At 45.0% G+C, this 25,721-nt stretch overlaps 1 protein-coding gene across 7 annotated transcripts in view; it reads right to left on the bottom strand.

Moving 5' to 3' along the window:
* The window catches only part of SCAF11 (SR-related CTD associated factor 11), a 75,352-nt gene extending 50,049 nt beyond the window's left edge, over positions 1–25,303 (bottom strand). For 3 of the 7 annotated variants that reach the window (XM_075930482.1, XM_006126486.2, XM_006126484.2), the window contains exons 1-2: positions 25,016–25,299; positions 7,098–7,152 (exon numbers count right to left, since the gene is read on the bottom strand). The gene's annotated coding sequence lies outside the window, so the exon portion shown is untranslated. Of the gene's footprint in view, positions 1–7,097; positions 7,153–25,015 lie in introns of all 7 variants that reach the window. The other 4 variants (XM_006126485.2, XM_006126483.2, XM_006126487.2 and 1 more) reach the window with 4 other exon arrangements.
* Between the last annotated feature and the right edge of the window lie 418 nt (positions 25,304–25,721).

The raw sequence follows: 25,721 nt of genomic DNA on the forward strand, positions 1-25,721 counted from the left end.
CCAATGCTTTACCACCTTCCTAATGAAAGAGTTTTTCCTAATATCTAACCTAGACCTCCCCTACTGTAACTTGAAACCATTGCTTCTTGTTCTGCCATCACTTAGGTGTACATGGAGGAGTAAAAAGAGATCAAGATGATGATTCAAGTCTGAAAAATAGAAGTGGTAACATAACTACAGTGAGAATTAAGAGGCCTTAGAAAGATGTTTTATCCATGTGGAGTTCATAGAATTATAGAACACTAGAACTGAAAGGGACCAAGAGGTCATCAAGTCCAGTCCCCTTCCCTCACAGCAGGATCCAGTACTGTTTAGACCAGGGGTTCTCAAACTTGTGATTCCGTGATCCCCCTCTCCATTGCTGCAACCACCCTCTCAGTTGTTCGCAAACCCCCCCCCCCCCGGGGGGGGTCAGGACCCACAGTTTGAAAAATGCTGGTCTAGATCATTCCATATAGATGTCTATCTAACCTGCTCTTATGTATCTCCAGAGATGGAGATTCCACAACCTCCCTAGGTAACTTATTCCAATGTTTAACCACCCTGACAATTAGGAATTTTTTCCTAATACCCAACCTAAACCTTTCTTGCTGCAGTTTAAGCCTATTGCTTATTATCCTATCCTCAGGGGCCAGGAACAATTTTTCTCCCTCCTCCTTTTGACACCCTTTCAGATACCTGAAAACTGCTATCATGTCCCCTCTGTGTCTTCTCCCTTCCAAACTAAAAAAAGCCCAATTCCCTCAATCTTCCTTCAGAGGTCATGTTCTCTAGACCTTTAATCATTTTTGTTGCTCTTCTTTGGACCTTCTCCAATTTCTCCACATCTTTCTTGAAATATGGTGCCCAGAACTGGACACTCTAACTGAGGCCTAATCAGCACAAAATAGAGTGGAAGAACGACTTCTCGTGTCTCGCTCACAACATTCCTGTTAATGTATCCCAGAAGCATGTTTGCTTTTTTTGCAAAAAAATGTTGACAATGTTGACTCATATTTAGCTTGTGGTCCACTATGAGCCCTAGATACCTTTCTGCAGTTCCTAGACAGCCACTTCTGTATGTGAGACGCAGATTGTTCCTTCCTAAGTGGAGTACTTTGCATTTGTCCTTATTAAATTTCATCCTATTTACCTCAGACCATTTCTCCAGTTTGTCCAGATCATTTTGAATTATGACCCTATCCTCCAAAGCAGTTGCAACCCCTCCCAGCTTCATATCATCTGCCAAGCTGAAAGTGTTGTCTTGATATCCAGAAAGAAATATGAATGAGGCAGGCTGAAATATGAGATTCAAGACAGGTCAGAAGTACAGGTATAGATTTGACAGTCACAGCATAGATGACGCAGTGGACACAATCACCCAGAGGGGAAAAGGTGTTAACTGAAAAAAAGGAAAGGCTAGGGGGTCTTTGAGACCTACCTTTCATTCAGTCAGACTGCACTGATGTGACACTATGTAAGAAGCAAACAGGTTTGAAAGATGGTCTATCCATTGAATCAGGAGCTAAATCTATCTCAATTCTCCTTAGTTGAGGATGGAAGAGTCTCATCCTATTTACCTTGATCTCTGACAGCTGACTCGGATATATGATGCTTAGGCTTCAGGAGTATTTAATTGGTGTATAAACTTCCAGGCTTAAGTTGCAACCTGAGCTTTAGAACTCTCCAACCTTGCAGGGTTCTGGAATACAGGATGCAGCCCAAGCCCAAAGTCTATATTGCAAGTGAACATTCCTGCCACGAGTGTCTAACTGACATAGCCAGACCTCACTTTCCTTGTAGTTTCTCTAAGGCCACTGGCTGTAACATGATAGCATTCCGTTTTCTGGACTCTTCATCATTATTCATACTGCTTACTACTGAGGTGAGAAGCATTGCTGTCAATGGAGTTGCATAGAACCCTTTAATCGGCTACTTCAGGCCACTAAGGTACGTCTACACAGCAGTGTTATTTTGGAATAACGAACATTATTCCGAAATAACAAAGTGTGCATCTACACTACAAGCCTTTATTTCAAAATGTCATTGACTTGGAGGACTTCTTACTCCAACTCATGGCAACCCTCATTTCATGAGAAGTAAGGGAAGTTTAAGTAAGTTTTCCTTTGACTTCCTAAGGTATAGACAGTGCCTAAAGCTGAATTAAGCTATTTCGACTTCAGCTATGCAATTGACGTAGCTGAAGTTGCGTAGCTTAATTCGACTTTAGCCCTGCTGTGTAGACATACCCTAAGAGCTTGCCTGTACAGAGAAATTGACCAGAATAAGCTATTCCAGAATAACTCTCCCTGTGGACACACCTATTTCAGCATAAGGGTTTCCATACAGTGAGCTACTCTGGAATAGCTACCGTAATTTAAATTCACACATTACCTTATTCCATAGCAACATCTTCATGTAGACAAGCCCTAAATCACTGAACATCCAGAGCGTGCTTACAAGGGAGGCTTAGGAATACAATTCAAGACAGTAAAACTGTTACAGGAGTAACTGCTGGGTCTCTTGCTCTCAGAAGAGCACATGAGGAAAGTATTGAGGGGGCTTTCTGGACCACTATGTGAACAACACCTTTTCTTTTTTCCATTTGCTCTCAGGACAGATAGATCATATTGTGAGAAAAGGTGTTTCTAAATATAAAGGAAAAATGTAATTAATGTTGTGTTTTTAATCAACATATGTGACAGCTATTTTCTTTAGTGCCAGAGATATCTGGATTGTTAACATTATGCACTGTGATAAAGTAAATTACCAAAAGTTTGAAAAAGTCTTTGTATTCCAAACCCCTAATTTAATTTCTCTTGTTAAGGTATCTGAAGCGAAACCAGACATCTGCAATTTATATTTTTCAGGACTTCAAGAGGCTGTTAAAATAGAGCATGTGTTATATTTTTTACACATTGTACTTTTCCCTTTATAAAAATGTACAAGTCTAATCAACGCCTCTGAAGTTCTACTTTAAATGCACAATAATTGTGAAATCAAAGTTATATGGTTTCCACAGCAACTATATCTAGCCAGCTGTTCACACCGCTCACATAGTGCTACATTTTCATCCTCTAGTACGAGCATGACTGCCTAGAAAGGAGTACTACAGAAAAAGATTTGGGATCACAAGCATAGTGGATCACAAGCTAACTTTGGAGTAAGCAGTCCAACACTGTTGCAAAGAAAGCAAACATTCTGGGATTTATTAGCAGGAATGTTGTAAGCAAGACAGAAGTAATTTTTCCACTCCACTCTACTCTACTACAGTAAGGTCTCAACTGCAACACTGTGTCCCATTCTGGGTGTCACATTTCAGAAAAGAAATGGACTAACTGGAGAAAGTCCAGTGGAGAACAACAAAAATGATTAAAGATCTAGAACTCATGACCTATAAGAAGAGATTGAAAAAAATCGTAGTGTTTTTTTTTTTTTAAAATCTGCAGACAACTATGAGGGGACATCAGCTTAGCATGCATACAACATCCCTTTTTTGATACACGACGAGGATTCACCACTTAATTTAGTTCACTGCTTAACTAATTGGCTTCCCTGGCTCGAGGCAAGTACTGATGGGAAGTGTTGCAGGTTGACACTCCATAAACTGGACTTCCCTAGTCCGGCAACACACCTGGTCTGGCATGGAACTAGGAGCATTACCAGACTAGGGCGGGCAGACTGGAGTCCAGGCCTGCAGCGCCCTGCTGGGGAGAGTCCCTAGCAGCAGCAGGATTGTTCGGTGCAGTACAGAGCACCAGGCATGGGGCTGCTGGAGAGAACCCCTGGCAGCAGCAAACCTGCTGGGCGGAGCATGGAGTCCCACTCAGGGAGCAGCAAAGCCGTGGGGCAAAATCGGAGCCCTGGGTGACAGCAGAGGTGCAAGAAGAGAGGAAGAAGGGCTGCCAGGAGGAAACATGGAGACCACGGGTACATCAATCTTCTTTGGTCTAGCACTAGTCAAGTCCCAAGGATGCCGGACCAGAGAGGTTCAACCTGTATATGCCTAGACTAGCATGCTCCTCACAGTTTTAAAATACATAATAGGTTGTTACAAAGAAGAGGGAGAAAAAAAATGTTCTTCTTATCCTCTGAGGATAAGACAAGAAACAATACATTTAAACTGCAGCAAAAGCACTTTTGGTTGGACATTAGGAAAAACTTCTTGTTGGGACAGGTAAGCACTGAAATAAATTGCCTATAAAGGCTGCAGAATCTCTGATGATAGAGATTAAGAGCACATTAGACAAACACCCATCAGAGATGGTCTAGATCAGTCTCTCTCAATCAGGAATACATGTTCCCCACAAAATAACTCTAAGTACCCCCAGGGAACATCAACTCATCTAGATATATTCTTAATTTTAACAGGCTACAGGTTGAATCTCTCTAGTTTGGCACTTTAGGAATTTGACTGGTGCCAAGCCAGAGAATTTGCAGAACCATGGGAGGTCAATATTACTAAGCAGCATTACTAACACTTCCACTGCTTACTGAGCTCTTAGAAGATATTTAGGGATAAATTAGAGCTAAGTAATGGCACAGAACACTGAGCCAGGACTGGTGGCTGTACACAAACTTTATGGGACCACAGGAAACTTGGCCACAACCATGATAAGTGGACATCCAGCTAACTAAAATCATGCCAGACATGGGGTGTTGCCAGACGAGAGTGCTAAATTAAAGAGAGGCTCTGCCTGTATAGAAAAACCATTAGCAAAGTCAGTATAAACAAATCATTTAATAGATAACTATTTATTTTTACTGTGCAGTATACTATACACTGTAGTGAAAGTACAATATTTATATTTCAATTGATTTTAACAATGTGAATGGTTAACTGGTGAGCATCACCCTTATTGGGTGATGCTTACCAAATATAGGTAACCAGTGGTCCAGCTGACCTGGAGCAGCCCCCACTCTCCCTCCATTTAAGTAGCAAACAGGTAAAACAATGTTTAAGCAGCTAACTAATTAAATGGGATTTTACATCCCTAATTGATATATTTTATTTATAAACTATATTCTATGGTAAAAAAATGAGAAAGCAAGCATTTTTTCAGTAATAGTGTTCTGTGACATCTTATTTTTATGCCTGATTATGTAGGTTTTTAAGTGAAGTGAAACTTGGAGGTACACATGACTAATCACATTCTTGAAAGGGGCACAGAAGTCTGGCAAGATTGAAAAAAACTGGTTTAAATAATAATTTGTCTTGCTGTGACTGCAGGAAACTGGACTAGATGACCTCAAAATCCCTTCTAGTCCCTAGGATTTCTGTGATCACCATACAACAGTCGACAGAAAATGAAAAATATTGTAATTCTCTGAGAGAGGAGTTTGAAATAGGCATAAAGTAATTAATAGAATGGCAATGGAAGCAACAGCACCAGGGTTAATGTCCCATCTTTCAAAAAAGTGTCTTGATAGGTTTAATAAAAAAAATGGTACTTAAAAGTGGCAATAGCAAAATCTCAAGAGAAGCAGAAAAGTGTAGGTTGACAGGCAAACCCACCTCTCAACTTTCTAGCTTCCAAACATGATTTGCACTAGTACTAATCTCTGAACTCCTGGATTTTGACAGTTGACCCATAATTTCATGGTTTACAGTGACTGAAAGCATGCATTTTGTACCGGTGCTTCCTCTAATTGTCTAATCTATTTTTATTAAGGAGCATTCTGAAGTGTTTTAAGCAGAAACTTCATCAATGTCAATATACTGCCTAATATAAAAAGAAAGCACAGACTCAAAGAAACCATGGACATCACGGAATTGGAGAGATGGACATACCGTATATTCCGGCGTACAAGACGACCTCTGAAGTTAAAAAACATCCCCCAAAAATCGGGGGTCGTCTTGTACGCCGGATGCCCCGCCGCCGGAGCCCCTCCGCGGCTTTGAAAGCCTCGGGGAAGCCGGCGGCGGGGCATCCCAGGCGCGCATGGGCTGCCCCCCCGCCGGAGCCCCTCCGCGGCTTTGAAAGCCTCGGGGGAAGCCGGCGAGGGGGCATCCCAGGCGCGCATGGGCTGCCCGCCCGCCGGAGCTCCTCCGCGGCTTTCAAAGCCTCGGGGGAAGCCGGCGAGGGGGCATCCCAGGCGCGCATGGGCTGCCCGCCCGCCGGAGCTCCTCCGCGGCTTTCAAAGCCTCGGGGGAAGCCGGCGAGGGGGCAGCCCATGCGCGCCTGGGATGCCCCCCCGCCGGCTTCCCCCGAGGCTTTGAAAGCCGCGGAGGGGCTCCGGCGGGCGGGCAGCCCATGCGCGCCTGGGATGCCCCGCCGCCGGCTTCCCCCGAGGCTTTCAAAGCCGCGGAGGGGCTCCGGCGGGGGGGCAGCCCATGCGCGCCTGGGATGCCCCGCCGCCGGCTTCCCCCGAGGCTTTCAAAGCCGCGGAGGGGCTCCGGCGGGGGGGCAGCCCATGCGCGCCTGGGATGCCCCCCGCCGGCTTCCCCCGAGGCTTTCAAAGCCGCGGAGGGGCTCCGGCGGGGGCAGGAGGGAGCCCTGGCGCTCCTGGCGGCTTTGCTCCCGGTGCCTCTGGTCTGCTGGGGACCAGCTCAAGCAGACCAGGGACACCGGGAGCAAAGGAGGCGGAGGGGCGCTGGGGTATAAGATGAAACCCTATCTTTTAATTAAAAAGATAGGGGGTCGTCTTATACGCCCAGTCGCCCTATACGCCGGAAAATACGGTAACTTAAAAAATGTAAAAGATCTGTTGATTTTCTCTTTTGGGAACAGAGATTAATTTTTAGAGCATTTGTTTTGAAAATTTCCTAGCAGAAAGAACAGTAATGAACGTTATTCTAAAAACAACCACCACCACCATCACCCAGCCACCCACCCAAAAAACAAAAAAATAAAACACATGAACATTTTGATGGACAGAAGCCATAGGACTATACCTGATTCTAAACAGCACTGATAAATTTCTAATCTTATTCCCAATCACAAAGTGACCAACATTTTCAATAACAGAACACAAAATCCCTTTGGTTTTATTTCACTGGAAAATATTAATAAAAAGATATTTAATGAAGAAACTCTGAAAGGCTATTTTTCCTACCTAGTTTTAAAAAAGCGTATATAAGGAACAGAGTAATAACACAGATTTTTAAGAGCTCTTACGTTATGTTAGCATCCGAGGAATCTGGAATGTGTTCAATAGTTGAGTTTTGATAAACTGTGGAAAACAAAGAATTTTAAAAGCAAGTTATTATTTTGGGGGGAGATGGGTAAAAGAAAGGACTGACAGAAGATGAAGTACTTGTCTTGCCACAAACCAAATACTCCTTCCAAGAACTGTAAACATTGAGAATGTAAATCTTAAGAATATTTCAGTAGCATGTCTCAGAACTCACTTTATGGCAGTTGTACACCACACCAGCTTTCTAAGTTATTAAAGAAAATCTTTAAGAACTTTTCTGATTTTGCATGCAAATTGTGAATGTCTAATGAGGTTAACAGACATTTCAGAAATTTTGTATTTGAGTTTTAATTGTATCAAATTTTGTTGGCTGCATCTTGCATGGAACAACACAATATATGTCAGACAAGTGCTGACAGAATATTAAACAAAAAAGGAAACTGGTGTTTGCAAAGAACAACAGCAAAGATGACACTAATACCAAGAGAAATACATTCTAAAAATTTATATTCTCTTTACAAGATAAACATAGAAAATATATAATTTTAGTATAGTAGCAAGGCTTTTTCATGTACTTATAAACTTTCTGCAAAAGCTATCTTTTGGGCATGTAATTCCTTGTTTAATCTCAGTCTAGAGATAAACTGTGGGCACAGTTTGATAACGTTAGCTATTTTTCAGATAACAAATCATGAATATTTTCCAATTAAGTTTGAACTATTTTAGCATTAAAATAGCAGTTAATAAATTTCAAATTTACAGATGTACAGTATTGGATTTCAAAAGAGAATTCCAGTCCCTTTCTCAATGCAAGACAAATTTCTTTGACATGTCAAATTCTACTTGAAAATAAGGTACCAGGGTACTGATCCAGATAGGGATGGAATAGTAGTCAATTAACCAATAAGCAAAAGCTTTTCAGTTAATGATACAGACTACATGCATTCCCCCTTCCTCCAGCCAGTAAATTTCTTACCAAGCTGGCCAGCAGCCTGGCTTGCATCAGGTCTGCGACCTACCCCTGCTGTGGCTCTACATTAGGAGCCAGGCAGACAGGCAGCCCAGTTCAGTCCCAGTTCATGCTGGGTCCAGGAGCTTGACCCCCTCTCCTTAAACAGGGTCTGCTGGCACCCCATGCTGCTGGCATGCAAGTGGAGCTTGTTTTTAAAACGGCTCCCCTTGCAAACCAGTTCCCCGCCTGGCACCCTACAGAGGCAGCAGCACAGACTGGCAGAAGGCTCCTTGGGAGTGGGGCCAGAGCACACTGGCTGCTAGCCCCACCCCCGGGAACTATAGAATAATCGAGGAACCAATAAGAATTCACTGAGTTAATCAACTATTATATTAACCAAGTTAACATCCCTAGTTCCAGATGCTTCAGCTATGAGCCCCAACAATACATACATTGAAACATACATATCTACACCTAAGAAATAAAAAGCATTTGTGGTTATTTCTAAGGATGATCTAATACATCTGAAAATATTCACCAGAAAGACCCACTTACATTTTTCTAAAAATTCAAAATGATAAGAGTATGTAAATGGGTTATGGTTTCGGTAAGCGAGTAAGGACAAATTAGAACATCCATAACTTAGTTACATTACATTAAGATTCTGAACAGTACAGATGACAATACAAATTAGGCAGAAGGGATCAGAGTTTGGGTTATTGAAAGTGTCACACTTTTAAGTATCCAAAACTAAAAAATATTATCATAAAGTTACAATATCATAGAAATAAGATAAAATAAAAAAAATTTGAGGGTGCGTTGGGATGGTCAGACTCATACATCTGAAGGTGCGAAGTGCTGGGGAGACCCCTCCTGCTTCTGCCCGCTGACGCTACTTGGCTGCATCCTGTGCAGGCAGCTACTGTGTGAGCCGGTGACCCTGCACTGCAGCCACACCTGCTACCGCCGCTGTGCCAAGCCTGGCAACGATGGCAGCTGTCATTAGCCTCACAGTGCCACCGCCAAATCCAAACTTCGAGCTCCAGACTTTAGGGTGGGGAAAGGAAACCCACGACTTCAGCCACAGCAAGGAGGTCTGTAACCTGTACCCTACAGTCTAATGTGAGTAGTGGCGATCCTATTAAAATGGGGTCATGATTTACTCCAGTGGTCTCCAACCTTTTTACACCCAAGATCACTTTTTAAATCTCAGAACAGGCGAAGATCTACTGCCCCGCTCCTTCCTTGAAGCCCCGTCCTCTCTATTCTCCTCCTGTCCATCACTTGCTATCCCCAGCCCTTACTTACACACTCTGATAAACAGTTTATTTTTAAATTATGCGACATATAAAATTAAAATCACGTGTTTATAGTTATGAAATAAATGGTCTGGTTTTTATTCATGCTATTTAAATCTAAAATGAAGCATTTATAATTATACATTTTGTGGGGTCAGAGTTCTGAGGCTGGGGGCAGGGGAGAGGGAACAAGGTGCTGGGAGGGCAGAGGACAGGGTTCTGCAGCAGGGGACAGAATGCCAGTGGGGACAGGTTTCTGCAGCTAGAGACAGGGTGCCAGTGGGGACAGAGTTCATGGAGTGGGGACGGGAGTGGGGATAGAGTACTGTAGCCAGGGACAGGGGAGTGGGAGCTGGGAGTGCGGACAGGGAGCGGGGTGCCAGTGGCAGCAGAGAGTCCCCTGCATCTGCCTCCTCCCAGGATTCTCCCCCCTCTACCAGAGGGAAGCCACCACATGCCTCCTCTGGGTTCGACTCCCCACCCCCACCTCACCATAGCGCAGGGAAATCCTGCGGGAGCCTGGCCCAGGGGCAACCCTCCCCCCCCGCCCCCCGCAGCACGGCCAACCCCTGCAGGCACCTGCCCTGGGGCCAAACCCCTCTCCCACAGCATGGCCTGGCCTGGCCTGGTCCCCTCCCCTCCCCTCCCGCAGCGCGGCCAACCCCCGTGGGCACCTGCCCCAGGGCCAAACCCTCTCTCCCGTGGCGCAGCCAACCCCCTCCCACAGCACGGCCAACACCCACGGGCGCCTGCCCTGGGGCCAAACCCCCCTCCCGTGGTGCGGCCCGACCCGGCCAACCCCCTGCCCACCCTTCCCTCCCGCAGCATGGCCAACCACTGCGGGCACCTGCCCCGGGGCCAAACCCCCTCTCCTGCGGTGCAGCCAATTCCCTCCTGCATCACAGCCAACCCCCCCCCCCCCCCCCGGGCGGTTGGCCCGGGCCAAACCTCCCACCTGCGGCACAGCCCGACCCGGCCAACCCCCCGCCCTCTCCTTCCCTCCCACAGTATGGCCAATCCCCGCGGGCACCTGCCCCGGAGCCAAACCCCCTCTCCTGCGGCGCAGCCAACCCCCTCCCACAGCACAGCCAACCCCCGCGGGCACTTGGCCCGGGGCCAAACCCCCCTCCCACAGCACGGCCTGACCTAGCCAACCCCCCGCCCACTCATTCCCTCCCGCAGCATGGCCAACCCCCGCGGGCACCTGCCCCAGGGCCAAACCCCCCTCCCATAGCGTGGCTCGGCCCGGCCCAGCCAACCTCTTCCTCTCCCGCAGCACGGCCAAACCCCGGGGCCGACTCCCGCTCCCGTGGCGCAGGGAAACCCCTGCGCTCAACTCACCCCTCCGGCGCCGGCGGCGCAGGGAATCCACCGCACTCCTCCTCCAGGGAAGACGCCCCGCCTCCCACCCCCCTCCCTGCATGCAACAGAGCTGTGGGAGGGGAGCAGCCCATGCTCTTCCAGAACCCCTGGAAGTGACGCGGGCTTCAGACAGGACTTCTGTCCACCCCGCGGGAAGCCGACACTACACTAAAGGTAGGTAGTGGGGCTTCTCGGGAGTGGGGGGAAATAGGGGTGCCTGAACATCTCGCGATCAACTGGTCGAGGCCAGTCGATCACGATCAACGGGTTGGTGACCATGGATTTACTCTGTGGTCATGACCCACTGTTTGAGAACTACCAATCTACACTCAAAACATTCAGCTGTTTGATGCATATAACCAGGTGTGACCAACAATGAATTAATGAAATCTTTAACCATGAAGTTCATTTATATGAAGTGAAAGATCATGGCTGAAGAGGACTTCTCCTCTGGATGCTCCAACTTGATCCAAGGGCTTTCCTACATAATGAATTGCATCAGCTTAACTTAAGCTATGATTTTAAACAGATATTCTTAAACAAGTGCAAAAGGGGCTGTGGAAAAAGAATCTTCCTTGACAATTCCTCTAAAAGGTGCTAATAGTTACATTTGGTTGCTTAAATAAAATTATACATATATTTTACTCCTATTAATTTAAGAACATAAGAATGGTCATAACTGGGTCAGACCAAAAGCCCATCTAGCTCAGTATCCTGTTTTCCAACCGTGGCCAATGCCAGGTGCCCCAGAGGAAATGAAAAGAACAGTAATCACCAAGTGATCCCATCATCAATCACCCATTCCCAACCTCTGATCAAAAATGGCTAGGACACCATTCCTACCCATCCTGGCTAAAAAACATTGATGGACCTAACCTCCATGAATTTATCAAGTTCTTTTCTGAACCCTGTTAAAGTCCTGGTATTCACAACATCCTCTGGCAAGGAGTTCCACAGGTTGACGGTGTGTTGCATAAAGAAATGCTTCCTTCTGTTTGTTTTAAACATGCTATTAATGTCATTTGGTGAACCCTGGTTCTTATGCTATAGGAACAAGTGAATAACTTCCTTATTCACTTTCTCCACACCAGTCATGATTTTGTAGATCTCTATCATATATCCCCATCGCCCCGGTCTGTCTCCTCTTTTCTAAACTGATAAATCCTACTATTTTTAATGTCTCTTCATATGGCAGCCATTCCAAACCCCTAATAATTTTTGTTGCCCTTTTCTGAATTTTTTTCACATACCGAGATATCTTTTTTGAGATGAGGCAACCACATCCACATGCAGTATTTTATATGTGGGTGTACCATAGATTTATACAGCGGTAATAAGGTATTCTCTCTCATTTTTTATCCCTTTTTTAATTATTCCTAACATTATGTTTTATTTTTTGACTGCTGCTGCTGCACATTGAGTGAATGTCTTCAGAGAACTATCCAGAAGGACTCCAAGATCTCTTTAGAGTAGAAATAGCTATTATAGTCCCCATCATTTTGTATGTGTAGTTGGGATTATGTTTTCCAATGTGTGTTACTTTGCATTTATCAACATTAAAATTCATTTGCCATTTCGTTTCCCAGTCAACTAGTAGGGATGTTGATTGGCTGAATAACCTCAATTTAAGTAGTCAATAGAATTTCCACTGACTACTCGATTAGTCAATAAGACTATGTCTAGACTACATTCCTCTCTCGGAAGAAGAATGCAAATGAAGCAGATAAAAAATTCAAATGAAGCACAGGTTTACAAATCTTGCACTTCATTTGCATAACCATATTATTAGGGGTTCTGCAAAATTCTTTCGAGTTTAAAATGGTTCCATGGCCAAATAAAATTGGGAAACACTGCTTTACAGAAACCATGTTGACTTTTTCCCCAAACAAATTATATTCATCTACATGTCCGACAATTCTGTTCTGTAGTTTCAACCAGTTTACCCAGTACTGACATTAGACTTACCAGTCTATAATTGCCAGGATCACCTCTAGATTCCTTCAAAAGATTGGCATCACATTAGCTATCTTCTAGTCATTTGGTACAAAAGATGACTTAAAGGATAGCATACAAACTACAATTACTAGTTCTGCAATTTTACATTTGTGTTTTTCCAGAACTCTGGGGTAAATGCCACCTGATCCTGGTGACCTGTTACTGTTTAATTTATCAATTTGTTCCAAAACCTCCTCTAACAAAACCTCAATCTGGGACAATTCCTCAGATTTGTTATCTAAAAAGAATGGCTCAGGTTTGGGGATGTCCCTAACATCCTCAGCTGTGAAGACCAACACAAAGAAATCATTTCTCCACTATGACTTCCCATCCTTGAGTGCTCCTTTAGCATCTTGATCCTGTAAAGGCCTCAACTGGTTGTTCAGCAGGCTTTCTGCTGTTGACATATTTTAAAAAACATTTGATATTACTTTGAGTTTTTGGCTAGCTGTTCTTCAAATTCCTGTTTGGTCTTCCTAATTATATTTTTACATTTGATAAGTTTATGCTCCTTTCTGGACAGAATCATCACACCAAAGGCAATTTAGTTTTACCCTGGCATCTGAAACATTTGGAATCCACCCTATCCAAAATGCAAGGCTGAGTTTTGTTATTACACCTGTGCTACCAAGTGGAACACATATGTAACTGACAGTGAACTTGACCTTAATTATCATTACTGATAACAGCAAAAGCTACAGACTTTCAGATTCCATGGTAGACTTCAAAGCTGTCAAATGGGATAGACTAATAGTAAAAAGATAGCTAACAAAATGTGATATGGAAATCACTGACACAAAAATGGAACCCAGTCTGCCGCTCAGTCACTTTCCAGATAAAATTATTAGGGATATAAAATATTAAATAGTTAACTGGCAAGCATTAGTCTTATGATTAACATACTGCAGCTAATGATTAAAACAAATTTTACCAATTTTGTGACACCAATATTAAAAAAGCCATAGCAACACGAGCAAATATGTAGCATAACCCAATTATCATTGTTTTACATGGTCTTATTTCTTTGCCTGTGTATTTTTCTGCATTTCACAGTGTATGCAGAAATAGGTTCCACATCATTAGAGCCATTGCTGTGGAACGCATGTCACGCTTTGGCAGTGTTAAACCTTCAGACACCACCACACAGGCCCTTGTAATTTTTGGTGACTACTTTTCCAGAGCTGTAAGCACCCCCATAGTTTGAAGATGGAGTAATGCCTGGAATCTTTTCACAAAAATAACAGAAGACATTGTTAAATATAAACTGGTAAGCCAGAACTGAGGTATGCAAACAGCACTGCAGTAACGCTACAACATCTGAAGATGAAACGGCCCTCTGTTCCATGCGAAAAAGAACATTGCCATTACACTACTACAGTGGAAAGACAGGGTTTGGTGGCCATGTAATGGCACAATAACACGATAAGTACGGCTGCAGTTCTTCTACAGAGGTTGCTGGGTCAGCCTGAATCCAGCTGCTCCAGCAGTCCCTAAAGGCAGCTGCACTGGGGACCATTCAAGCAGCACTCCCAGGGACCGTCCTGAAGCTAGCCACACCAGCACTGGTCCCTGCAGAGCCACCTACCCCCTTCTGCCCCATGCTGCTGCCTCTGATAGAGAAGCAGCAGCAGCACTGGAGGAGGGGGAAGCGGGAGCCGGTAAATGCTGGAAGCAGCTTTCAAGCCGGGTCCCCGAACATATCAGCTCCCAGGGAGCTACCTGACCCCCATGCAGATGCCACTTTCCTAAAGAGATCATTGATACAGGATTCCAATTCTTAGGCCTGGTCTTCACTAGGAATTTAGGTCAGTTTTAGCCACATAAGGTCAATTTTCTAAACAACGTATTCACACTACCAAGCTCTTTTCACTGACTTTAAGGCCCGCTGAAGTCAGTTTCAGTACTCCTACTTTTAATGAGTAACATTAAATGTGATCTTGCATGGCTGGCTTTATGGTAGTGTAGACGCAGCACTGAGAAAGAACATGTTCTTGGCCTCCTGAAATCATCCCAAAGTGCCTCGCTGTGACCACTCTGGCCACAACTTGCAACTCTACTGCTCTCCAGGTGAATAGGAAATGAGTCCAGCAGCAGTGATAAACCCTCATCAATGGTTTATCTTTTGTGATGGCTATCAGGGTAGAAAAATAAGGAGTGGTCCTGTGGCATCTTAGAGACTAACCAAATATATAGAATCTAGGGATGTTAAACTTAGATTAATTGGGCTAATCGAATTGTTGATGCAATTTGCATCAACTATTCAATTAGTTGATAAGGGTGCCTCCATCTTTGAAGCATAGCAACAGACCCAGGGCTGACAAAGGTGAAAGTACTGCAGGGATCATGGGGCCAGAGGGGGGACTGAAGCAGCAGTGCCAGGTGGAACCCTGGGCTCCATGCGGAACTGCTATTTTGAAATATTGCCTGAAGTCCGGGGCCAGGTGGAGAGGACTCCACAGGTGGTGACTCCCCCAGTGGCCCTGGGCTACATGCAGCATTTCAAAGTGGCAGTGTCATAGGGAGCCTGGGGTCTGGCCCTGGGCTCCATGCAGCACTGCCACTTTGAAGTGCCCCATCCCTTTCCCCCACCTTGCTACCTCTTTCTGATAGAGGCAGCAAGTGGAAGGGATGTAGGGGGAAGCGACTAGTCTACCAGTGTGTCGACTATCCGATAAGAATTTGCTTATTGGACAGTCAACTAGTCATTCACATCCCTAATAGAATCATGAGCTTTGGCAGGCAAAACCCACTTAAAATATCACCAACTATCACAGCCGAGGTGGTCAACATTAGGCTGAAGAAAAATGCAGAAGACATGTTGTGTATGCCGAAAACAATTTCCATAACCTTGAACAAATTGCTGAAAAATTGCTCCTGTATTGCTCATGCTGTTGAAGAGATACTGATGAAAGGAATATCCAACCACAAAATACTGCAGAGAGTAGCGAAGTGGATGGATCAAGCACTTACTCCGCCTCATTTTCTTGCAAATATTCCCAACCTGAAGTTCCAAGGTAATTGCCCAACTGCTGAAGAAGATGCTGCTATGACAGGAGCATTCAATTGTCCATCAATCATGTCAATCACAATAGATTTCAGAGCTGTAGATGACCCATTCAGGCAGAACAAGTTTGCTAATATTTTAAAGAAAGTGACACCACTGAAGTGGATGTATTAACTACGAATTTGGAACCTGAAATTGCTGAAGTTTTAAACCAGTTTTTGACAGCTGTAGCTTCTTCTGCAGGCACAGAATGAGTTAGTCCAAACAAAGAAAATATTCTATCAAATTCAAGAAATCTATTGGGAGCTGAAAAAGCCAGAATATGTATCTCCCTCTGCCAATCTATGAATAAAAATGAGGGAGGAAGAATTTTAAAAAAATAAAAACAATAGTTTAAAAAATGTGAAGGACTTAGGATACTCATTTGCAAGATACTCAGGTGCACAAGAACTTATATTCCAGACCCTTTCACACAAGTTTCCCAGGCTCACCTGAAATAATCAATTTAATTAACTAATTACAGATAAACCTTCTGTTTAGCATACAGTTAAAGCTGTAAATGTGAAACATGTTTTGATAAGAGAAGTTTATGTATCCAAAACATTTAAGGTTATATAATAAATGTAAGTTTTATTTCAGATTGCTAGTTTAATTAAATTCCAGTTACCCTCCTAATGCAGTTTGTCACAGATCATGAGCAAAAAGTTAATTATCTAGAAAATGAGCAATATCATACACATATTCCAAAGCAATATTGATGAACAAGTAATGAGATTCTGAAAATATTTTTCTGAAAATAATGTTTACTGCAAAGTTGATAAATTACTTTGAAAACTTTTCAGAACTGCTTGGGAAAAAGGCAAAGACAGTGGATTTGTATTGGGTGCAGAGCAGACTGATTAACCTAGGCAGCAGCACGGAGTGGTAAGGGGCTCCCCAGGAGTGGGGACAGGAATGCACAGGCTGCCAGCTCTGCCCCCAGTGACTACTGAATAATCACGTAACTCCTAATATTTGATGCTGTTACGTGATTATTCCATGACTTGATATCTAACATCCCTAATTGACAAGATAACTAAATACTGATGCCTCTGATTTCCTGGTCCACAGGTTAAATTCCAGATATTATTTTGAGAGTGGATCACATTTAAAAAGAGTATTTATAGTAAAAAACAGTACAGGTTGCACCTCCCTAAACCAGGACTCTCTTGTCTGACAACAGCCATGGTTTGGTAAGGCTGTGGATGTTGCTGAACGAGAGCACACAGGGGCAATAGGGCCAGCAGCTGAGAGCCCCATGAAAGAGGCAAGGCTGGTGGTAATGGGGCCAGGCTCTCAGCAAATTGGCGGTAGTAGTGGGTCCATAGTAGCAGGGCAGGGGAGCCCAGGAGTGCTGGCCCATCAGTAGGGTTGTCACAAGGCAGCCCAAGTGGAGCTGCATGCCGGCCTAGTGGTGGGGTCAGAGCTGCAGCAGCCTGGTTAGCAGGAAGGCCAGGTCACGACAGCTCAGAAGGGGAAGGTATCTGGGGCCGAGGCAGGTCGGTAGCTTGATCAGGACCGCATGCCAGCCAGCAGTGGTACTGATGTTGTGGCAGTGGGGCCAGGGCTGTGTGCTGCCATGTCAGTAGTGAGACTGGAGCAGCAGTTATGGCAGTGGGGCAGGGCAGCCACATTGCCTGGCTGGCAGTGGGGTTAAAGGAGTTAGTGACGGGAAGGGGAAGCAGGCTGAGAGGGTTGAAGGCAGGAGACCTTCCCTGGTTCAGCAAACTCCCTCATTCCGGACCAATGAGGTCCAACCTGTAGTAGCATTTGAAAAATAATTGCCAGAGACAATATTTAAGCATTCATGTTCTCCAGGCAACAAATAAGCATTAGTTGTCTCCACATATGATCTATCAGAATTTATTAATACAATGGATAAGATAACACTCACTTGCCTATATGCCGTAATGGAAGAGTAATGCAGACATTTGAGGGCAATTCCACTTCTTAGATATTCTAGTGGATAGTACTGAGAAAATGTTCTTCTTCCATGATTTCTGGATGTGTATGGGGAATCACAGAAGATTTTTAAAATAGGAGACACAGGTTGCTGGGTTACCAAAACAAAATACCCTTCTCCTTGCTTAGTGGGCTAAATGAACATGAATGGGGATCTCACAAGGACATGTGCATAGTTGGGTCCATGCTCCAAGCTTTCACTTTCAACTCTTTAAAGTATGCATGCATTCAACCACATTAGGAAAAATGTTCCACATGGAAGACGAAGACAACTAAAAGCCCCAATCTGAACAAATGAAAAAGATCAAACAATTGGCCTGATAAAACCCAGGTCAGTCATCTGGCCTTCTGGAAAAAGTAGTAACGTTATCTATTTATCAAGGTATTTTCTGAGGAGTTTTTCACTGAGCAATTTAAAGGGTATTACTGTTGAGTGCTAATCTTAGGCAATGTTTTTATTTCAAGCTCCTATAGCGACTAGGGATGTGAAAGATTTGTAGATTATCCGATAAACAAATGCTTAATGGATAGTCGACATACTAGTCGTTCCCCTCCTTCCCCCGTTGCCTCTATCAGAAAAAGGCAGCGGGAAGGAGAAGAAGATGCTTCAAAGCGGCAGTGCCACATGCAGCCCAGGGTCTGCCACTTTGAAACATTGCATGCAGTCCAGGGCCACTTGCAGAATAGCTAGCCCCAGGCAGCACACAGCAGTTCAAAGTGGCAGCACTGCATGGAGCCCGTTAAACTCCCCCGCTGACCCCAGACTCCATGCAACACTGCCGCTTTGAAACCCCACAGGGTGCACAGGGCTAATGGGGGATTGCTTGTGTTCCCCGCTGGCCCCGTGTTCCCCGCAGCACTTTCGCCTTTGAACTAATCAAATAGTAGATGCAAACAGCACTGACTATTTGATTATCCAATTAATCTAAATTTAACATCCCTATTAGTGACTGTAAGTATGTGTATTTCATCATGCAAAAATATACCAGTTCCCACCATGAAAGTTAGCCTGCACTTAAACAACAGGTGCACAAACCAGTACTCCCCAATATGCTTGATACTAAAAACAGACTAATTTCCCAAATAGCACTAACATAATTTATCCTATACCACTTCTTACAGCACAACCCAATTAAATGAAGGCAACCAGAGAAGGAATTCAGCAAAGCTGACAGGCTGAGCTATTGCATCATAGTTCACTCCCCCACCTCCCCGCACACACTTTAGGCAACATTATAATGAAACTTTTTATGTTTAGTCTTTTCAGACACTGATTCTAGATTTTTAAGAGCAGAGTATATCAGCAGTTTCATGTAAAATTCTAACAGAAATCCAAACTGTAGAACTTAATTTTTGTACAAAAGAAATTATGATAATCTTGTCTGCTTTGCAGATAATTAAGCATGGGATCTTAACTAGCCTTGTTCAAATCATGGTAAAAATGTACTTGCCTTGCTGGAAGATTAGAGTATCTTTCACAGAGTTAAAAGTCTACTTGTTTCTGTAGTCACAACGGTTAAGCTCCAAAAACTAAAGAAATCAGGTAAAACTGCCATGTAACTAGAAGACAAATCCATAAGCCCCAATAAATAATACAACATTTTCTATGGCTCCACTTGCTGGTAATGAATAATCGATCGCTGACGTTAGTACAGATCATAAAAAATAAAGATAGTGGAAATTCTTTTAAGGTCTCAAGATTTCTTCTATGCTTAAGAGCTCCTGCAGTGCTTTGTAAAACTATACATGCATTGTTAATTAAAAAACTTGTTTTGTTGCTTTGTCTTTATGGTAGTGAAATAAGTTTTCAAATGTGAATCAATTCAGTGTGGTCTTCCCAAGTCTACCAGAAAGGCCTTGTGTACACTTAAATGTTGGATCAACATAACTACAAGGATCAGAGTCCCATAGCTATGCTGAACTAACACTCAGTGTGAATGCAACTATGCGGATGGAAGAATGCACTCACCAACCTTACTACTATTGCTCAGGTATCTGATATTCTTACACCAATGGAAAAAACCCTTCCGTCAACTAGACATGTCAGCACATAGCCAAGTAAACAATTAACCAATAAATTTAGGCTTACTGATTAAGCCTAATGACTTCACACACACACACCCCGTTGCCTCTGTATCAGTTTCATTATAATGTTGCCTAAAGAGTGGGGGAGGAGTGAAGTATGATGCAATAGCTCTGTATCAGAGGCAGCTAAGTGAGGGGGAGAGCAGGAACTAGTGCCCATGAGGAGCTGGCTTTAAGCAGATTCCCCACAAGCACCAGATCCACATGTCCCCACTCTCAACCCTGCCCTGCTGACGGAGCAGTAGAAGCGTGGACGGTGAGGGGGGCAGGAGGGAACCAATACACACAGGGAGCTGGCTTTCATGCCATCTCCCATCATGTATCGGCCCCTGTGGCCCCACCTGCTCACACCGTTGCTGACTCCTAGAGAGGCAATAAGGGTAGGGATGGGGAGGGGAGGGGAGGGCAGGAAGGAGCCAGCACTGGGGGGAGTTGCTTAAAAGGCTGAAGGAAGGGCAGGGGAGATGCCAGAAAGCAGCCTCTGTCCACAGGCGGTCCAAGCTTCCTATGGACAGAGGCTGCTCCGCATCCCATGGAGACCACTAGTAAAAACAAGGGGTTTTGCCGGAGAAAAGCGCCAGTCTAGACGGGATCTTGCGGAAAATAAACCCTTTTCCGGAAGATCCCTTATTCCTACTTGAAAGTAGGAAAAGGGTTTATTTTCCGCAAGATCCCGTCTAGACTGGCGCTTTTCTCCGGCAAAACCCCGAGCCGGAAAAAAGCGGCAGCCATGTTCGTGCAAATGCCGCGGGGGATATTTAAATCCCCCGCGGCATATGCAATTCCGACTGGTCTCATTAGCATCCCTTTTCCGGAAAGGGGTGCCAATGTAGACACAGCCAACTTGTGTATCATGGTATATCTCAGGTAAAAAGTAGAAAAATAATTTCATATTTTATACTTCATAAGACAATCGAAGAAGGCGCAAACTATCATCCCCATTCGTAGGCTTTCAAATACAACTTTACAGTAATTAGTACAAGAGGAGTTAGAATACTTCTTATCCCAACAAAAATTCAAATACATTTTAGTGATATTAATTTGTCATTTCATCTCAAAATCCTGATATTTTAATTACTGTTACCAAGGTTTTTGAATAGGTACAAATGGCAGAGCAGGGGAAGTAAGGAGTTCCACCACTCTTTATCCGGATAGTAAGCGTGAACTGTTAGGGTATGTCTGCAGCACCGCCACAGCACTGAGCAATAGACATTTTGTACATTGATGGAAAGGATTTTTCCATTGATGTAAATACTCCAACTCTTCAGTTGGCCTACCTTCATCTACAAAGGCACTAGGGAAAGAGGTTAGGTCAAGCTAACTACATCTGACAGGATTTAAAATTTTTGGCAACTATGTAATTAAGATGACCTAAGTTTTAGGTGCAGACAGTACCACTTTGATAAGTGGTTGTTTACACTACTGCTTAAGCTAATGTACACTTAAATGTACTTAAAAAGCCACCGCATGAGTGACAAGTTTTACTGATTTAAAGAGGAGCATATACTCTGCCAACCTAGCATGAGATGCTCTCCCTCTGACAAAACTTCTTCCTCTTGTTTCAGTGGAGCAATAATGGTGACAGGAGAGAGTTCTCTAGTCAGCATAACACATCTTCACCAGACACACTAGAGCAGCTCAGCTGCATAAGTGCAGCTGTGCTGATATAGCAAGGTCGAATAAGCTAGCCCTAAGTTAGGGATCTTTCCTTTAAAAACAGTTTTGTTAGAAGTCAAATTAATGGATGATTATATGAATCAAGCTCTGGTTATGCCAAAAATTAGCTTTTTAGACTCAGTATCAACTCAGCAGTATAAAAGTCCTAAAAGCTATAAAATTCTGTTGACTTTGTATCATTTTTATCTATCTTTCAAGTGAAACTATGTAGACTACCATAGCCACAAATTTGTAGTCTAGTAAGATAAATGTTTTATTAAGAGCTTACACAAAAGAGTCAAGAAATAGTTCTAGACTCTTCCAGGAACCACATTTAACCTACTTACACATGGGATAGAGTTTCATTTCCAGGTTGCATATGCATTACCTGAATAGTACACAATTGCACATGTAATTTACATAAGCACATGTACAAACTAGCAAAACAAGGCTCCTGAATACTGCAGCTGAATCTGTGAGTATATACAGGCAGTCCCCGGGTTACATGGATCCAACTTACATCGGATCCCTACTTACAGACGGGGTGAGGCAACCCCACACTAGCTGCTTCCCCCCAGCAGACCAGGGAGACGCGAAGCTAGCGCCCCCCCCCCCAGCAGACCAGGGAGACGCGGAGCGGCTTTTCTCAGCAGACACCTCAGCTTGAGAATAAAGGACTGAGGGTATGTCTACACTACCCCCCTAGTTCGAACTAGGGGGGGTAATGTAGTCATACGGAGTTGCAAATGAAGCCCGGGATTTGAATTTCCCGGGCTTCATTTGCATAAAGCCGGCCGGCGCCATTTTTAAATGCTGGCTAGTTCGGACCCCGTGCTGCGCGGTTACACGCAGCACGGACTAGCTAGTTCGGATTAGGCTTCCTAATCCGAACTAGCTGTACACCTCGTGGAATGGCTTCCTAATCCGAACTAGCTGTACGCCTCGTGGAATGGCGCCGGCCGGCTTTATGCAAATGAAGCCCGGGAAATTCAAATCCCGGGCTTCATTTGCAACTCCGTATGACTACATTGCCCCCCCAGTTCGAACTAGGGGGGTAGTGTAGACATACACTGAGGGAAGTGAGGTGTGGGAGAATAAAACTGAGCTCTGGAGAAATGTTTGGCTAGAGTTTCCCCTACAATATGTACCAGTTCCGACTTACATACAAATTCAACTTAAGAACAAACCTACAGTCCCTATCTTGTACGTAACCCGGGGACTGCCTGTATACATAAGCCAGGCATCAGCTTTTACACATTACTACAGTAGTAAGAAAAAAGCCATATCATATATGAGGGTATGTCTAGACTACCTGGCTCCGTCGACAGAGCCACGTAAACTAGTTTACCCAGCATAGGCAAAGAAGCAGGGATTTAAATAATCCCTGGGTCATTAAAATAAACATGGCCGCCACACTGTGCCGACAATCGGTTGATCCGGCACAACGCAGTAGTCTAGACGCAGATCGGTCAGCTGGGGAAGCCTTTGTCGACCGGTCCTGTAAGCCTTGTTTCATGAGGCATAAGGGATCGGTCGGCAAAGGCTTCCCCAGTCGACCGATCCGCGTCTAAACTACCGTGCTGTGCCGGATCAGCTGACTGTCGGCACAGCGCGGTGGCCATGTTTATTTTAATGAAGCAGGGATTATTTAAATCCCTGCTTCTTTGCTTATGCTGGGTAAACTAGTTTACATGGCTCCATTGACGGAGCCATATAGTCTAGACATACCCTGAGAGTCACACTCTTCTCTCAAACTCACAGAATTCATTCATTATTGAGTACTACATATATAAAGCTGAACTTCTAAGAAAGTATCTAAAGTTTATTTTTTTTAAATGGTAAAAATCCAAAATGGTATGGATCTAAAAGGCTAATCTTTTCAGAAGGTTCAAAGAACATGGTGTGTTTTTAAGCCTTAATTGTAAGGCAAATACTGGGCAACATCTGACATACAATTTTGCAGTCCTGCATTCCATTTAAAGTGTCAGCTAAGTATTATTGCTGCAACTAGAAATCTTATATTTAGCATGAAGCTTTTAAAAAAATCTAAGATGTTCCATGCTCTCCATCCAAATGCTTTCATTTTAGACAGCAAACTCTTTGGGTGCCATTGTACAGATGTAATAAACAACAGCCTCTTCCCCCAGAGTGGTTGTTGCCTTTGGGCTCTATTGTAATATACATATTAATGAAAATCTAAGTAAAGTACAAAAAACTGTATTCCAATAAGCAGTAAAACAATTAAAAAATGAACTGTCTTAGTACTGTCTTAGTAGTGTCTGTCTTTATTTTAAAAGAAGCTTCCTTGCCTTATACTCATAGCACATCAGATTAGTAAACATGAAAGAATCACCTTTTTCTTTTCACTATTTAATTTCTGTATTTCACTTGTATTCGATATTTAGTTCAATAGCATTTAAAGTACAAACACTGCAGAAAATTTTGAAGTCTGTGAAAGTTACTCAATTTTAAGTAAGCATAAAATATCTTTACTTTTATTAGTATTAGGGAATGTGAACTATAAATGCATATTTAAGATGCGAGCTTCCTCTGATCCGCCAACATCCATTCTTTCCATGGATATCAAGGGGGGAAATAAAATATAGAATGACTGATGACCACATTTCCTCCACAACTCAACGCAGAAAGTTTCACGGATTTTAAGGGCCAAATTTTCTTCTCACTACTAGTTTTATCCCAGTATCACACTAATGACAAATTACGTCTGATTTACAAGGGCATAAAAGTAACCACAAACGGAGTAAGTCCCAAGCACCACTCTTTAACTTTACTACAACGTTCGAGCCTTAATCTAATTCTTGGGGCCTGAATACAACACCCGGATGCGGGGATGCCAATACAGAAAGTTTGGATCCAAATGTTTTACTACAAAAGTGGTCTAGGTAAGATTTTGACCGACCCGAAGGGAGCAACATTCAGCTCCCTACATGGGACTGCTGTACACATGCCAACAGAGTTTGGTCCGTGCCTATCGCGGTTATGTAGAGTCGGGATCGGGATTTGTTGTGGCGGTTTGTTTTTGTACAACAAAGCTTTTCCCGGATGCTGGAGGCGCGGGGAGTGAGGTCAACGAGGAGAAGTGCTCGGGAGCAGCCGGCGCTTGTCCAGGGACTCGGGAGCTAAGTTACTGCCGCAGCTGGTCCCCTTTGTTTTCCCTCTTGCCCCGCGGAAAGACATAGCCCGACGGGTAAGGGTCCGGGGCAGCGCGCCCAGAGCCTGCAGAGCAACGGCCTGTCACGTTTGGGTTTAAACCCGTGAGCTCGTGTCAGCCTCCTCGCACAGGCGGGAGACGGGAGGCCGCAGTTAGGGCCGGGCCCCACATCCCACCTGCTGCCGCGGCCGGGGGTGGTGCAGAGACCGTAACTCTCCGGCGGGCTCCGAGCGGAGGTGAAGGCCCCGCCGAGCCGGGAGCCGCCCCGACAGGAGCCGGAGCCAACTACTTTCACTTGCAACATGGGAGGTCCCGGGAGTCCCAGAGGACGCGACACCGCCCCAGCGCTCCCCCATGGAGGGACCCGGGCGTACCTGGCGCCAAGGATCGGAGGCTCCGGCCCTAGAGGCCCCGGGTCCCCAGAGCTCGGTCACTGCTGCGCCGCCAGCTTCCCCAACATGGAGGCTCCGGCTCCTTGCACCGCCGCCGCCGCCTCAGGGCTTCCGGGAGCCGCCGCCGTTGCTCCGCGGCTGAGGCCCTGAACGCGTCCCCAGCCAAAAGGCTCCGCGAGGGGAGGGGCGGGCTCCGAGCGCGCTGCGCCACCGCCGCCTGCTCCGCTCGCGCCTCAGCACTTCCCCGGCCACATGTCCGTCCGTGTGCGGCGGCCGCGCGGCGGCGCTGCCTCTCCGCCTTTTGCGACAGAGGAACAGCGTGGCGGCGGGCGGCGCAGCCTGACAACGAGGCGCTTCCAAACCGGCCCGCAAGGGCATTCTGGGAAAGGTCCTCCGGCTCCGAGTTCCGGAGGGGCGGGGGGACCGCTGAGGCTTGAGGCCAAGGGGCTGAACCCCGCGGCGCAGAGGCCCTGGGGAGCGGGGCGTTTCCCCCGTTGCCGGGGCGCTGGCGGCGGGGCCCTGCGGTGTTTCCAACCCGGCGCCAAGCGGCTGCGTGGCATGGACAGGCGGCCAAGGCTTAAGAGGAGCCCAGCGCAGGAGTGCGCGGCTGCTTCCCCTCCAGTGCGGGCCTGGCTCTCCAGGCGGGATTTGACTAGCCAGGCTGGGCAGGGCAGAGGTGACAGAGATG

The sequence above is a fragment of the Pelodiscus sinensis genome, chromosome 1 (assembly GCF_049634645.1).
Source record: "Pelodiscus sinensis isolate JC-2024 chromosome 1, ASM4963464v1, whole genome shotgun sequence".
Classification (NCBI taxonomy): domain Eukaryota; kingdom Metazoa; phylum Chordata; order Testudines; family Trionychidae; genus Pelodiscus; species Pelodiscus sinensis.